At 43.6% G+C, this 17,032-nt stretch overlaps 1 protein-coding gene across 4 annotated transcripts in view; it reads left to right on the plus strand.

Moving 5' to 3' along the window:
- The window catches only part of Erc2 (ELKS/RAB6-interacting/CAST family member 2), a 925,224-nt gene that overhangs the window by 825,832 nt on the left and 82,360 nt on the right, over positions 1 to 17,032 (plus strand). Inside the window, exon 20 of one of the 4 annotated variants that reach the window (XM_051140783.1) lies at positions 9,003 to 9,082. The exons of 2 other annotated variants lie outside the window; for them this stretch is intronic. The gene's annotated coding sequence lies outside the window, so the exon portion shown is untranslated. Of the gene's footprint in view, positions 1 to 8,920; positions 9,083 to 17,032 lie in introns of those variants that run through there. One more of the 4 variants, XM_051140775.1, reaches the window with a different exon arrangement.

The following is a 17,032-nucleotide window of genomic DNA, read 5'->3' on the forward strand; positions in this document are numbered from 1 at the left end:
TCCTTCATGGAAGCCATATGCATGGCCACAGCTAGACAGACTCAGTAGTGTAAGAGCGTAGGAGGTAGCTCGGTGAGTATTGTGTGTGCTAGGCGAGGGTGAGGACTGGCTCAGGTCCCCAGCGCCACATAAAAAGTGCAGCACAGTAGTATCTGTCTGAATTCCCTTTACAGGAAAGGCACAGACAAGTGAGTCCCTGAGATGCACTGGCCAGCCAGGTCTCAGAAATGTAAGGTGGACGGGCAGTGAGACAGCTCAGTGGGAAAGATCCTTGCCAAAAAGCTTGATGGCCTGGGTTCAATTCTAGGAACCCACACGGTAGAAGGACAGATTATCCTCTGACTTCCACACATTCATGATGGCAGACACGTGACCACATTCCCATGCACATGCACTTGCAAACAGAAAATAAAATTTAAGAAATCAAGGTGGAGAACAATCAAAGACATCCACTGTTAGCCTCTGCTCTCCATATGCACCTATATAAATGTATACACACACACACACACACACACACACACACACACACACACGGCCTCACATACATGTACATGCATAGAAAAATCTCATTTATCATAAACACACACCCCCCCCCCAAAAAAAAGAAAGAAAAAGAAATTTAAAAAGGGAAGAAAGAAAAAACAAACAAACAAACAAAGCAAACCACCCACACCCAACACACACACACACACACATACACACACTGACTGGTTGAAGGAAGCAGGTACTTTTGAGTTTGATCTTGGGCTCTCTGCCTAACTTTGTGGGTGGAGTCAATTTCAGTCTTTATCAAATAAGGACAAAGATGGCCTCTTCCATGCTGATTTGAGAGACTGAATGTGCAAAGTGCTTATCATGGCATGGGAGACAAGCATCAGTAGCTTTTTTTATTTAAATGTGTTTTATCTGATGCACAGATGTATGTCTCAGATGTGCCTGTGTGTGTGTGTGTGTGTGTGTGTGTGTGTGTGTGTGTGTGTAAACACATAGTCATGTGACAATTACAATGGGGAAAATAAAAAGGAAAATAGCTATTTTCTAATCTTACCCATGTGGGGTACTACTAAAGTATAAAAACCCTGTTTAGAGAGCAAATCTTTACCCCTGCCCAAGCTACCTGGTTGTGAGGACTGTAGTTTCTGCAGCTGAGGGCTCCTCTCTCAAGCTGCCACCCCTTATTCAAATGTGTGTTTCTTCAGAATTGGCACCCTGCCTTAGTTCTCTCAACTAAAGAAAACGCAATAGATAACTGAGCCTTTTATTCCCAATGTGACCCTCCACGTTCTGAAACTAATTTGCCATCGAGTCTTGCCAGCCTCTGCTGGAGGACTTCCTCTAGCTGAGTAATGTGGTTCTGATTAAGGACATCCTCCAAGACCCAGGAGAAGAGCCTGGGAAGGAAATGGGTCTGAGACACACAGAGAATGGATTTCTAGCTGCTCACGGGACATGCCATTTTGAAGACAGAGGTGTAGGGAAATTCTCCTTAGGAGAGGACTCCAGAGAGAGAAGAAAAGCAAATGGCTGACAAATTGGCATCTTTTATGCAAAGCCGACAGGCAAGCAAGCCTTTTAGCAGAAAGAGGATATGCATTGCCCTGAGGCCAAATGGCAGGCAGCAGGCTTTTTGAAGTCCCTGCCTCCATGCCACTTCTAACAGCAAGGCTGCAACTGAATGGCCTCATAAAGATAGGAAACTTACTTTTCAGATATCATAGTTAGAAGAAAGTGATACTTCATTTCCCTCCCCGGCACCATGCGCTTAGGCAGACTTACAAGCTGTACCAACAGGCAGCTTTTTAAATCCCTACTGTCCTATGAACTGGGGTTGCAAATGCTAAACGTTGCCTTATTCCACGGAGGCTGAGAGCTCCTCTCAGGCCCTGCTGAGTCCTGGCTGGTCCCTGCCTTGACTAGGAGATAACTCAGGAACTTGGGAGCCCCCATTTGCTCCCTCTGGCCTGGCAGCGGGTGGGCATCCGTGGCAGGAAAGACAAAAGGGGTCCTGAACGGTCAGTGGGATTTTGAAGAACATGGAGTTTCTTTACCAAACACCCAAGAATCAACTAATAGTTGTAAGTCTAATATGATTTTCTTGTTAATCTCTGTCAAACCCTGAAATCCGATATGCTAACCATGACTAAGCCGTGAAATTTGTCAACTTTGTCTGTAATTTACACGAGCTCTCTCTCCCTTTTTTTCTCTCCTCAAGTCTTAACACAAAGTGTAGAGCATTACTTACCAGCGTGCCTGTCCCAGGAGGCCACAAGTACCCTTTGACAAGTAAGAGCAGAGGGTATGCCTTTCTCATGCAGTTTCAGGAACCAGGCTCGGATGAAGATACAACCTGAAAAACAAAGTACTTTATTTTCCTCTGAGGCGTTAACCGTGAACACACTGCATTTTCTTAGATGTTTTAGAGCATCAATAAACATTCAAATTAGTCTTATGGTTCACATCAGTGGACATTATAAACTTCCTTAAAGTGGTAGATTGTTTTTGAGGAAAAAAAAAGTAACCAAAACATGCATTATTTCTTGGTTAGCTTCAATTGGAGGCTATGTGATTAACCTCATCAATTCAGTATGAATATAGACTCCTTACACTGGCTGTGAGAATAAAGTTGTTTAAGACATTTATTTAACTGCCGCCCTGCCCACTGGCTTTTCTCTTCTTAAAAACTACCAGGGTTTAACTTCTAGGTAGCTTTGGGGTGTTATGAGGCTCCAAGCTGGCCACACACACCTGTCCTTTGCCACTGAGGCTGTTAACCACTAATACAACAGCCCGTGTTGGGGTCACCTTGGTTACCCAGAAGAAAATCCACTTCATAAAACTGAAAGAAAATGTTTTGTGTTGCGTTGGAGGAACAGTGGGCAGTTTGGAGCAGTAGACAGCTTTCCCTGAGAAGGAAAAGGGGGAGCAGCTGGCGAGAAGAAAGCCAGGGCGAATGGGAAAGTGGTCAGGCTGGGATGCCATTCTCTTCTGTCCCTGCCAAATGTTTTCTCTTAGACTCAAAGAAGAATGTCCCAGAACCTCCCCAACTGCTTCCTGACCTCTGTGCTACAGAATCCAGGATCAGATAATCAGATGATTTAGAACTAAGAGCGCTTTGTTGACTTCGGTCACCACATAGCCAGTGTTTTCAAACTTTTTTCTTTTCTTTCTTTCTTTCTTTCTTTCTTTCTTTCTTTCTTTCTTTCTTTCTTTTTTTAATACAAAATCTTGGGCAGGGCTCCAGAACCTAAGAGAGCCCTTTCCCAGAAACCTGGCACTGGGTCGGAAGGACATGACCTGTGCAAACAGTCATGCTGGCCTATTCATTCCCCACCGATGAACCGGGAGTCCTGGAGCCCAGCGAGTTTCACCATTGCTCTACTGACGGTAGCCCACAGCACCCAACCACGTCTTCTTGCTTTACACTTCCTCGCTGTGACCCCAGCCTCTTCCCTTCCCACCCACACATGAGAGAGAAAACTGAGGCAGAAAACTTAAGAGTTCTTATTGTCCCACTGGAAGTCTCCTGGACCCCTAAATGGCCCGTGAATATCATAGGAGCTATGGAAGATCTTCCTGCCCCAAAAAAGTACTCTGCAAAGGACTGTAAATGTGTATATAAGAACTTTTCTACAGAGAAGGTCCACAGCTTTTACAAAATGTGTTCAAAGAAGTTTGTGACCCTCCCGCAAAAGGGTCAAGAATGATTTCCCTATAATTTGTGCCCCTAAAAGTCACTTTTCCAGTTCTGATGGTGAGCTGCAAGGTTAACAATTACATCCACTTTAACCTTTCAAGGCAAATGTAGCATATAATCCTCTGAGTGCCTAAAGTCCCAGGCTTGCTTGTAAAACAGCAATTGGGTACTGAATTCCCTGAGTTATCTCTGCAGCTCAGTTCTAACCAGAGCCAGGTTCTGACTGTCTTAGAGCCCAGATGCTTCAAATCTATTGAAATAGCTCAGGTTTCTTTATAATGCCCCATTTCATTCTGAGCCATGAACAATCATTTCTTGGGTTAATTCTACTTTGGTCTTGGATTAGGATTGCCAGATTTAGCAAGAATAGGAGGGCTTGGGAGTGTTGGAGCAATTGCCTAGTATGTACCAGGACCTAAATTAAATTGAAAATGTCCACAACCATAGAATAGACAATAATAATAATAATAAAATTAATAATAATAATAATAATAATAATAATAATAATAATAATAATAATAGTAAAAAGAAATTCCAAAGTGTGGGACATCTGGTTATATCTTGATTTCAGATTGACAACAAATAGTTTTTCAGTAGAGTCCTTGGGAAGGGAAAATATGGGTTGGCTACCAATAAAGAAGTATTTTTCCCCGGGGGGGGGGGGGCTGGAGAGATGTCTCAGAGGTTAAAAGCATGTTCTGTTTGAGAAGAACTGCGGTTCACTTCCCAGTTCCCACATGGGGACTAATAGCAGTCTGTAACTCCGGTTTGAAGGGGTCTGAACACCCTCCTCCTCGGGTACCAGGCACATATGTGGCGCACATACATACCTTTAGGCAAAACACTCATTCACATAAAAAGTAAACACACACACACACACACACACACACACACACGCTCGCGCACTGGTGTACAAGAACAGAGTGTGCCTGTGAGACTCTTTAAGCTTGAGGCCTAGCTCCTTTAGAGTTAATCACTAGCCTCTGGAAGGGACATGTGAGAGCCACTGTGGCTTCTGCTATAACGGTGGTTCTCGGATGCTGCGACCCTTTAATACAGCTCCTTATGTTGTGGTGCCCCCAACCATAAAATCATTTTGTTGCTACTTCATAACTGTAATTTTGCTACTGCTGTGAACCGTGATGTAAACGTCTGATATGCAGGGTGCATTAGCTCAGTGAATCCTGCCTTTTTTCTTTTTCTTTCTTTCTTTCTTTTTTTTTTTTTTTTTTTTTTTTCACTCAGACCTTTGTGTGGAAGGCACCTGGACCAGTCTCCTCTCATCACTTATGTTACAGCACAGCCAGGTGCCTCTCTTAGGAAAGAATTCTACACAATCATCCGTTTTGCTACTTTTAAATGTCTTCTCCCACATGTGTCCAAATAAACGAGGTGTTTAGTCAAGCTAGGTTTGGCCTCCTCTTTTCTTTCTTTCCTTTCTATAAAGTGGGTGACGTTTAGGCCTTTGTTGATAGGACCATTTCTGTACCGCCCACCCCCACTTTCATGGTTTCGGTCAAACCTGAGTGTAAAGAGTATGGCAATAATCTTAAAGTTCTGTTTTCTTTCCCAGCGAAGAAGCCAAATGCTCATTTTGTAGCTCACCACACAGAGGCCTGGCCTTTGTTTCTGTGTCCTCCTCCTCTCCGTGCCCATTTCCTCTCAGGGCTTAGGCAATACGGTTTCTATTAGGAACATTTTCCCTCCACTCTTGTTCTGGAATGACTCAGCAAGTCTTCGAGGCCCCATGCCTGTAATAGATAACAGTATGGCTGACTTGGGTTTTTGTTTTGTTTTTTTTGGGGGGGTGGTGTTGTTTTGTTTTTTTGTTGTTTTTTGTTTTTTGTTACCTCACCCCAGGGCTATTTGACATGGTTTCTGTAAAGTATTTCCCTCTCACTGAGACCACAGTTCTACAAGATACCATGTTCTCAAAGATGCTACGGGTGAGATCCAGTCATTGTCCAAATGTTACACTAAAGCAGGAGCTCTCAACCTGTATAGTTCCTGGCCCCCGTCATTGGGTGTTCGGCCATGTTTGCTGATATTGTCAATTGTCTCAAGCTGAGAAATGGGTGATCCTGGCATCTGGTGGGTGGCTGAGGATGCTGGTTCAACCCAATGTATACAGTGATCCTCAGAGCACATAATGTTCTTGTTTCATTAACATGATACCCTGACATTTAAGCACTTTTTGCTCATTTTTCTTTTCCTCATGGTCTGAGGAAAAAGAGGGAGAAAATGCTGCTTTTTTTTTTTTTTTTTTTTTAATTAATTCAGTGTCCTGAGTTCTTCTTTTTTCCCATATGGATCCAGGCATTAGTGAGAACAGGGGTACCACAGAGCTGGGCAAAGCGCACAGTCAAGGGAGGTCTTCTCAGCAACAACAGCTGCCTTAACTCTAAGGAGAGACAACTTTGACAAAAGCAGAGGACCAAAAAGTTACAAGGATGTTTAGTTTGTGATAAAAATCATCTCACAGATTAAAGTCTTTCTTCCTGCCCATAAAATGGTATGTTCTTTAAATAACTCAGAAACTGGCGGTGTTTAGCCATGCTGCGAGTAGGGGGGCAAGACTCTTGCCCATAGCCATGCTCCATTACTCCTGTCCTCATCCTTGCTAGCAAGTGTGTCCAAACCGTAGGTCATGAGAGCCCTCATCGTTTCTCTGCTGTGTTTCAGAACTGGCCAGTTTTCTAAATGTCTGTGTGAATTGATTCATGGGGGCTGTTTTGTAGAACCAAGTTCTTCCTCTGTCTCTTGTCTCCATTTTCTCATTCTCATACTGGGGCAAAGAGGACCACTGAACACCAGTGCTTTCTTCTTCTCCCATGCAAGTACTGTGAGCAAGAGTGAGCCTCTTTGCCAAGACCCCCAGCAAAGGCTCCATGTGTCCCGTTGGCTTGGGATCATGTGCTCATCCCTGAACCAGTGGGGAGGCTGGAAGAATGCTATGATCTAGGTGTGTCATATCCACCAGCTGGAATGGAATGTCAATGGATACATGTGGGCTGAAAGCCTGGCATGTGTGTGCCTTGAAAGGGTAGTTGGGGTGAGATAGTCAAAAAGAGAGAAGGAGGTGCCTAGCAGAATAAATACAGCTTCCTACACACACACACACACACACACACACACACACACACACACACACACACACACACTTGCTGCTAGAAAATATGGGTTCTACAGCCCAAAGACTTACCAAAGGGCTCACCCCACCACTGGAGTCAACTGGTTGCCTAGGTCAGTTATGAATGTCCTCAATCTTCTCCCCTCTCAGCCACATGTCGCAGAGCGGTAAAACATCAATGATCAACTTTGTTAGGATATAAGAAGGACTGTGCAAACACATAATGTTGGTGACGTTAGACCAAGTCAACTCCATCCAGTTTCTACAGTTTAGAAGCATCTGAACTGGCTCCCACTCGCCCAAACAGCTGCACCAGGGTTCGTTCGGAAGCCAGTGTCTAAATTTATCCCACTCTTCATTGTCACAGGTCAGTGTGGGAAATCTTCTGAGGTCAGTGATTGAGGTAATTGGCTTGAAAACGTCTCTGTTAAATGACATAATTGGTTTTAATTATGTAATTATGCCACTTAAAGTGTGGGGGTGAAAGGTTACTCATATTTAGCAGTGAGGTCCCCCAAATGAAGCCAGGGCATTTGAACCAGTGGGTCTTCAAAGTTCTCTAACTTTTTTTTTTTTGGCCAGAGGAAAGCCAAAGTGGGCTTGCCTTGGCACTGGTGGCTTAGGGGTGATTACCCTGCGTGAGGTAGTGCCAGCCCTGCGCCTGTGTATAGGAGCCTTTGTAAGGAGACAAGAGCTTCCGTAAGACCTCCTTACCATCTGAAGTTAATGAGCAGTGGGAACTCAACTGTCAGCAATTGAATCTGATTGGGCAGGGTAATTATATGATTGCCTCTGGTGTTTGCACACGCACAGGGATATTTTTATTGGAAAAAACCTAATTGCTTACTTACTTAGTGGAGGGCAAACCCAAACAAATTTGTGTTGTCATAGGTTAAAAAGACATCCTTTCTTTGTCTCTAAAGTAGCTGCCTGCTCTCCTCCTCAGAAGTGAGGGCTTTGTTTCTTTCTGAGTTCAATCAGGGATGATTTCAAGGCCCATGTTTTATGATGACATTAGAATGTAAAGGAAAGTCACTCTGGGCTGTTTGCTTCTGGTATGAGGACCAGGGGACTAGTTGCCTTTTCTTAAACTGACCTTACAATGGTTTCTTTCATAAGGCACATGCACAAGAACCCTAGGGCAGCCATAACAGGTAGAAGCCTAGGGCAACATTCAAGCTACTGAGACTTTCACAAGCTTTTGTTGTGTTTTGTTTCGTTTTGTTCCCCACATGGAGGCCCCTGACAACACTGGCTTCATCAGCTATCCAGTTTCTCGTAATTGCCGAAGGCAAGTGTTATGCCTGTGACCAGGTTTTAGAGATGAAAAACACCAAATCTTGGAGGCACAAAATACTCCCTCTGCCCCCTTCCCAGGCACTTGGGAAGAAGAGTGGGAGCACAGTAGAAGAACCAAAGGGGGGAACCCTTGGAGCTTCCGAGTCAGACCTTTAAAACCAACAACCTCAAGTGAAGCTTACCTTCCTTAGGTGAACTCCACTGCAGACTTCTTTTCACTTTATAGATCCAGAGGCTTCCTAAGACGTTTGCTTTGGTGAGATCCTACCAGAGGTAGAAATGAAACTGCCTTATGGGGAACACCTCATGGTGAGGACAGCAGATGCCAAATCCGGATGCTCCAGATGGGTGTTGACTTGTGGGCTGGAGAAGATGGAGAAGACCTTTCTGGGTCCCACCCTTGCTTCCCTGCTCTTCACCTCAGGAATTCTATACATGCTCCCCCACCCTAATCCTTTATGTCTCAGGTTTGATATTAAATGTCACTTCTGGGACACCTGCCCTGACCACTTACACACCTCTCTGAATCTGGACAGGCTGCCTTTGTCTTCCCTAGCAAGCTTGCCTCAATGTCTCCTCAGTACCCCCCAGAAACTCCACAAGGGCAGTGCCTCTGTGTGTATCCCTCATTCCTCTCTCTACCCAGAGCCTGGCATGGTGATTGAATGTGTAGAGTGAACGAATGAGGAGAAGGATGCTTGCTGTGGGTCCTGGGGGAGCTGTGTGTGCCGCCCGCGATTTCCCAACCCATGCTGTTAATACTGCTCTCTTTTCGCTTACAATTCTCATTGCCCTAGATGATCCAGCTCTGTCGGAGGCACGTGTAGGCCCAGCCAAATCTCATGCTGTACATTGATCACCTGTCCAACCTTTGCCTAGAGTGGGAGCCCCCAGTTCCTTCAAGAGATCCAACTTTACCTGTCTGTAAAGAAGAAGAGGAGGAGGGAGACAGCGGGGAGGAGCCGGTGGCATTGTAACATCAGAGCGGGTCCAGTGTTTACTTTTACCCTTTTGGAGGTGGGTAACTGCAATTAATGTAGAGTGCTGGGATTAAGAGAGACCAAATAATGACCTTGGATTTGGGGGCTCATATGTACTTCATTATTTATTTATTTATTTATTTATTTATTTTTGCTGCAGTATAGGGATTATACTCTATTTTAATATTTAATCCATAGCCAGACTGTTCCATGATTCCAATCAGCATGGACCATGGGCCCAGGCCCAGCAAATACATGCTGTGAAATATCGCAGCAGCCCTGTGGTAGCTGTGCTCTGCTTATGCATCAGGATATGGGGACAGAGAGGAGGGTCACTTGAAGGTGCTATTTGGCGAGTGCAACATTGATTATTTTCTTTCCAAGGCCTTTTTTTGTTTGTTTGTTTCAACCTTCCACCCCCATCCCAAATGACCTCAGAGTGGAGAGATCCTGAGTTACTGTTGAGTAGATGTAATTTCACACAGGAACACCCTTTTCTGTTTAAGTGCAGCCTTGCCCAAGCCTGAAACATGTCTAACCAGCTTCTTCCCTAAGAAAAACATGGACCCAGGAGACTTTGAGCCTCAGCCAAGAGGCTTCCTACCGAACCCCCAAACTCCAAAATGTCTGAGTAACCATTTCTGAGTAGGTCAACCCTTTCCATGTGGAAAGCACAGCCTCACAACACAGAACAGAGTAAACCCACAGAGGCCACAGGTTCTGGGCTGTGGTTTCTTGGGTGACAGCCTGCGTCCTGCTTCTCCTTATAGTACTTGGTTATGTCCCTTGAATGTCTTCATATTCTAAGTCTCATTTACTTTCCATTCATGAGATTGTATGTCTTAATGAAATAAGCCCCTAAGTTTGACATTCTAAATTTCCCTCCTAGGAAAAAGTTTGCATCCGCTTTGTTATATGGTTTGTGTGTCCACAAACACCATGTACTTTGAATCCAATAGCATGGGCCATGCTGGTCTTTATTCCTGAGTTCTAAGGAAAGTTTAATTTGACTGTTAGTTTTGGAATAGTACCAAGGGATGGATCATCATCTCATATCCTCTCTAGATTGAATCAGTTAATAACTGCCTACACAAATAAATCACATTCTTTTGCAAATGTCTATGAGTGGCATTTAATATATAATTAAGGTAGGCAGTGCAGCCTCTGAAGTGTCTTGTCTTGTGTAACCACTATTATGTTTCCTTTCAGAATGCTTCTGGGTGGGGTGCATTGGTCCTCTTGTTGTTACCATCATAGAACTTGACAAAGAGAGTAAGCTGGAAAAGAAGAGGAATCGTTAGAACCAGTTACACCTGGTCTTGATCACGCTCAAACCACTGCTTAGCCCTATTGTTCTGTCTATAGAGTCTTCACGGCATTTCATTGACTAATGTATGCAATAGAATTAACTCAGGCACAATGCCTGGACCAGCAGCCTTAGATCTGTAAACCCTCAGAGTCATGGATATAGTGATTCAGGAACTCTCTGTGGGGCCCAGCAACCTGTATTTGGAGGCATCTTTGATGCTTGGATATATACAACACTCTCAGAGTCATTGGTTCTGCCAATGAGGACGTTAAATGGACACAGCTAAGTACCGCTCTGCAGGAGCTTGATATCCATCAAAGGCATAAAGCATAGACCCACCAGCCAGTTAAGCAGAGTGATTTTCATATCATGTAAATTGTATCGTGGACTGACTTCCCAAACCCGTCTCGGTGGCTTGATTTTGTTCTTATAATGAATAGAAAGGTTTGGCTAAGTCCTTCAGAGCCTGGCCTCCTCTGCTGCCTACCTTCCATCCTTATCTAATACCATTTCCTCCCTCCTCCAATGCTCTTAGAGATCCCCAGGCGTGCATCCAGGTATGCTGCGGCTGCTGCATAGAAAGGAAGGAGGAAGCAGAGAATAGCCAGGAGTCCGTAAGCGGATTTAACTCCTTTTTGTGACATAGACTATGTCTAACCCCCTTGTCCCCATTGTTTGATACATTCATGTACAAATATAGAGATAGACAAATGCATTAATATATCAACATAATAGCTGGCTTTATTAGCTGACTATTGAGCCTAATTGCCAAGTCATTATGAACGTAGGTAGTTCTTAGTGTCATGACTTTTGCTGGATTCTCTCTGTGAGTCAGCTAGGGCTGAACAGTGGGAACTGAAGGAATGGGTGGGCAGTCCCTCTTCTACATTGTGTCGCACCATTACATGGATGGAGCTGATGGAGGACTCTTGCTCTTTTAACTTAGTTTCTGTAAAAAATGATGACCACACCTGTTAGAATTTGCCTTTCTAAGAGCTATGAATGCCAATGTAGATCTTTGCAGCATTAAGGTCCCATATGCTTTGAGAATAAAGGAGACAGTTGGATTTTTATAAAATCAGGATTATTTTGTTGTTGTTGTTGTTTTTGTTTGTTTGTTTATTTATTTTTGTTTTTAAGACAGGGTTTCTCTGTGTAGCTTTGCCTGTCCTAGACTCACTTTGTAGACCAGGGCTGGCCTTGAACTCACAGCGATCTGCGTGCCTCTGCCTCCTGAGTGCTGGGACTAAAGGCGTGTGCCACCATGCCCAGCTTCAGGATTCTTTTTAAAAGAGAAAAATTTAACATTTGACTTGTCTTTGAGAAGACAAATTGAATTTAAGGCTTCAGATTGAGTTGGGGTTCTTGAATATCTAGTCTTTTGAGTCTGAGACTAAGGAGAGTGGGCTTGAATGTTGTTTCGGTTTACATCTCTGCAGCTGTGTCTCCACAGTGAAAGGCCGTTGCTCTATGGGTGTAGCGTCCTTGGTTTTGGACATCATCTGCTCATCGAGATACTTCTTCTTTGTGGTCTTCTACAAAGGTGCCAAGAATCAGTTTGAAGGTGCAGAAAGGGAGAATGAGGTGTGGCCTTAGGGAAAGTGTGGCTTCTATTCCCTGCCCGCCCCCCCCCCCCTGAATTCTCCTCCCTGGGAAGGGGAAGAAAGGTTTCCTCAATACCTTAAGAGCTACCATCCTCAGTGCCCAGGTAGAACTAGACCTCTTCTCTGAGTGGTGATCCCATATGGACAGAGTGGACATGCCATGCCTCTAATGTTGAGAACTGGAGCTGAGGCTGAGCACACTTCCTCCATGTAGTAACTGCTTTTCCGTTGCTATGATAAGGCACAGTATCCAAGACAACTTAGAGAAGAGTCTATTTTAGTTTATAGTTCCAGTAGGGTAAGATTCCATCATGGTGGGAAGGCATCTCAGCAAGTGGCCGGCATGACAGTAGGAGCAAGAAGTTGAGAGCTTAGCTCATCCAATGCATGCCCAAAGCAGAAAGAGAGACCCAGAAGTGGTCTGATGCTTTTAATCTCATCATCTGGCCCCAGTGACACGCTTCCTCCAACAAAGCTGTACCTCCCTAAGCAGGATCACTAAGTGGAAAGCAAATGTTCAAGTAGGTGAGTGTTTCAAATGGTTTTGCCTCCTGTCCTTCAGCTCCCAGAATAATGACTTATGAGACTCAAGGTAATTTCTACAAATACCTAGGCCATAGAGCTACACTCTTCTTTGATTAGCTCATAACTTTAAATAACCCATTATACTAGTCTGCATTTTGCCACTTGGCTGGATACCTGTGCTCAGGTACAACGCACCTGTTCTCCTCACATCTTGCCAGCTGAATCTCGTGAGCCTGGCTCCCTTCCAGAATCTTTTCCGCCTGCTAGATGTCCCACCTTTTTTTTTTTATTTTTTTTTTTTATTTTTTTCTTTCCTGCCTCAGCTGTAGGCCAAAGTTTTGTTTGTTTGTTTGTTTTTTAATTGACAGATGTTGCATCCATATAACACACAGGAGATTGTTTCTACAGTGAGCCTATGGAAGGACATTCTCATTCAAACCATGACCCTCCGGTAGGCAAGTGAAATGAACCCCAAGTATAACAGCTGAAAGTTGGACTGTAATGGGTAGGGAGAACAGATGCTTGCACAGTCTTCTGTGTGACAGGTAGCACTTCCAGGCCTGCTGTTTCCTAAAGATTATGGATCTTTACTCCTCAAAGCCACCTGTCATTTGCTTAGTAGATCTGTATGGGTGGTTTTCTTTATTTTTTTTATGCCAAGTTATTCCTGGTGCTCATCTCTTTTCTATGTGCCTAAGCCCATGTGTTTCCCATCTGCATGTACTTGTCTCTGCTTTCCTTAGCTTGAGCCTTGTCTGCTGGAGCACCTCTTATCTTCAGGCCCTTGGTATCTAATTCCTGTATCCATCCATCATCTAGGAGAGCTAGATTACATCTCCATATTTTGGGATACATTTACAAATTTATAACTTCTTTCATTGATGACCTCTTCTTCAGTATTTTCTACTGATTCAACTGGTCACTGCTTCTAAAAGTGGCTGTGGTCCCCAGAACTGCATTTTTAAATCGATGGTAAATGGTAGAAATCCCTTTCTATTTCCCATCTTGGATCTACAACTCTGTATCAGTGCCCCATAAAAGCACTGCCACTGATGGGGAAACTGAGTCCCAGAGAAGGATGTGGTATGTCACCAGTCGTGTTGTTGGCTCTTTGTAGATGTGGAACAGTACAAGTCCTACTTCATCCCCACTGCTCCCAATAAAGATCAGACCTGAGCAGTAAAAGACGTAAAAATCATCATTACTGCCAAACTAACCCAAACCTTACACAAAGGAAGTAGGAGTGTTTTAATCAAGACATACCTAGCTCAGACTGATTCCTGCTTCTTTGTATCATAGATTTCCTCAGTAAGCTATGGTCTCAAAAGTACTATAACAAAGAGAAAGTTTAAGACAGAAATGTTTCCGCTGGGAACTATTTTCCCACTTCCAGTGCAGTTATCAACATGCAGAGAGTCATTTTTGTTAGTTATAATTCAAAGTTTGGGGAACAGGTATGTGCCTTGTTATCCAAAGGATGGAGGGTATGGCTAGTCATTTTGTGTTACTGAGGATAACCTCCTCACAGAATTATGTAGCCCAAAGTGTCAGCAGCACTGGCATTTAAAGACTGCCACGAAGGAACTACATTCTGCCTTTCACAGCAGTAGCTCCTCACCTGAGAACCAAAGCCCTTCAGGAAGCAACACACACACATAAAACCATGAACATCAGCCTAGACCATGAAGAAAGTGTGTGACAGTTTCTCTACTATGTTTTTAGACAGTATTGTGACTTCTGAAAATGGAAACTATTTCCAACTTTAAAACACAGCATTTAAGAGCATTACTGAACATCTTTGCTGTCTTTGGTAACTTCAGTGTCTTTGCTTGGGTGAAAACAAGGTTAGGTGGTAACCCTTGGGGCTAGCCCTCTAGAATTTTCTGACATTTAAAAGGAGTCACCATCAAAATAGCTCTGCTTCTTGGTTCAGACACCAAGGTAAGGCTTGTTCATTCTCCTTGGTGGCTGATGGTTCCCACCAGTGGACATGGTTTTGGAGCAGATCTGGCCAGCAGTCACTTAGGACAGAAAGTTTGTGTTATAGAACAGTTGCTTCTAAGGAAGGAGAGTCGGATGAGAGAAAAACATGGCAGACAATTTACCCCTTTGTTATCCACTGTCGTCTTGGCTACCCTTCCTGCATCCAACCCCATCTTCTTGAAGTCTTCAGTCAAAAGACCACTTAACAAACACATGTGGTGTTGGCTGGGATTGATCTGGAAATGCTTCAGTAAGGAGCAGATTACATCAGCTGCAAGGTGGCATCAAGACCCATTCCATCTTAGAGGTACATCTCCAGAAGAGATCCGAAGACAAATTATGGAAACAACTGTTTAGGGCTTTGTTTTGCAGAGGCAAGAACAGAACCACAGGCCTTGCGTATGCTAAGGGAGAGCCCCACCACTAAGATTACTCACAGTTTCTGAGACAAGGTCTCAGTGTCAGGCCCAGTCTGATAAGGCCTCACGCTTGGACTCCTCCTGCTTTAACCTTCTGCATACAAGGGGTTACAAATGGGCTACACCATGCCCAGATGAAAAATAGTTTCTTAAGGAAAGCTTGGAAACTAATACAAAGTGGGTATGAGTTTATTATGGCAGACCCAGAAGCCTTAGCAACATTTGTGACAGTCATTAGAGCACACTATATATAGTAGTCTCATGGAACAATCACATTAGTTCCCCATAACAGCTTCTGAAGTAAGCACCGACATCATGACCAGTTTGTAGACTTAGAAGTAAGGCCGCCGAGGCCAATGAGCAATTTGTCCAAAGCCACGCTGATTCCTCCTTCTCTACCCTTTGGTCTGCTAATAGAAACCCACTTCTGATTTTGAGTTATCAAGCTGGGATTTTTGTCACCCTGTCTTTTCTTTCTTCAATTGGACAGTGCAACTACTGTGCTGGCATGTAGCTATTGTAAGAAATGAATGCATTAATTTTAGTTGATTTGACAAAGGCTGGTGTCTAGATGGTATTAACAGAATAGGCTAGTGAAAAGAGAATTACAGGTTGTCCTCTGTGTCCGCACATCCACAGAGCTGGATGTGATACGATGAGGAGTAGAGGCCACATGGGAGAAACAGCCAGGAATCAGACTCTTCAGTTACTAAGATACAGTTTTAAATGGGCAATATGGCCTCTTAGGGTCTTAGGTAGCTGCTGCTGCTGCAGCATGGAAATCATAGTTTGATCATTTACTCAACAGGAATTGATTTGGCACCTAGGACATACTGCAGGCATGATGAGAGAGTCACTCATTTCTTCTTCAAACAGATAGTCCTACTGCACCTTGTAGGTTTTGAAGTCTTTCCGAGGAGCCATGACCACTATAGGCTATAGAGAGTTGGGCTGGCATTTGCAAACACTCACTGGGTGTCTACTATGTGCAAAACGTCAAGCCAGAAGATAGCTATTGCACATTACTTCCATTTTGATGGGACTGAGTATAGTAAACCAGAAAGTGAATTAGGAGGATGATGTCTTGGATAAGTTACAGGAAGAAAACATAGTGAGTGACTGGGACTGAAGATCAAATGGGCCTTAGCTGGTCAGGAGTGGCTTTTATGAAGAGCTACAATACAAAGACGTGCCTTGGGAAATGAAATGTGTTTTCTAGCTTTGTGAATTGACCTTAATGTATGAAATTCTAAAGGTTAGTATCTGTCCCCCCCACCCCTCTCTCTAGTATTTGCTTGTTTTTTGACTGAATTTGTTTTTGTATTCCAAGATGACCTGGAATTCGGTATATACAAGACAGACTGACTTTTAATTCTTGATCCTTCTGCCTCCTTCCCTGAGTACTTGGGTTATAGGAATGTTCTAGCATACCCAGGATAAAGTTTCAACACAGTTCAGGTGTCGAATATATTGTTCCATGTCTTGGGATGTGTGATACAGTTTAGCGACTGAACAGTTGTTCAGTTTTTTAAATTCTCCACATTCACATGAAGATAAAGCATATTTTACGTGGAAATTACTAACTTATGTAAGTGAAATCATCCAAATCCATATTAATACTTTACTTTTTTAACCATTGAGTTTCTGGGAAAGATAAAATGAAAATCCTCAAAATGACTGAGGATCGGTATGTAGGGGTGTAGATCCCCAGCATGCCCTCACCAAAGCCTTTGGCCTTCCCCTTGCTGCCCAAAGCTCCTGGTAATTGAAAATTACAGAATTATGCATCATGGGCCCTTTGCAGTTCTGCGAAAAGTGACTTGATTTCTTCTGTTCCCCTTTCCTTTGTCTGCATTTGAGCTCTTGTAAGTGATGATAAACATTAAATAGCTCCTGTAAAGCTGTTGAACTGTCAGTTTTTAAACAGCATAAAACACTGACATTTTCATTAGATCCTGGCTGTGAGGAATGCCCAGCTTTCATCATAACAGATTTGTTTATTTCTAAGGAAAGTCGTAATGTGCTGCCTATAGGAGAACTCTTTCTGTCACCTGCTCTTAAACGGAAATGTCTTTATAAGAGAGCTTTT

The sequence above is a fragment of the Acomys russatus genome, chromosome 3 (assembly GCF_903995435.1).
Source record: "Acomys russatus chromosome 3, mAcoRus1.1, whole genome shotgun sequence".
NCBI classification, from domain to species: domain Eukaryota; kingdom Metazoa; phylum Chordata; class Mammalia; order Rodentia; family Muridae; genus Acomys; species Acomys russatus.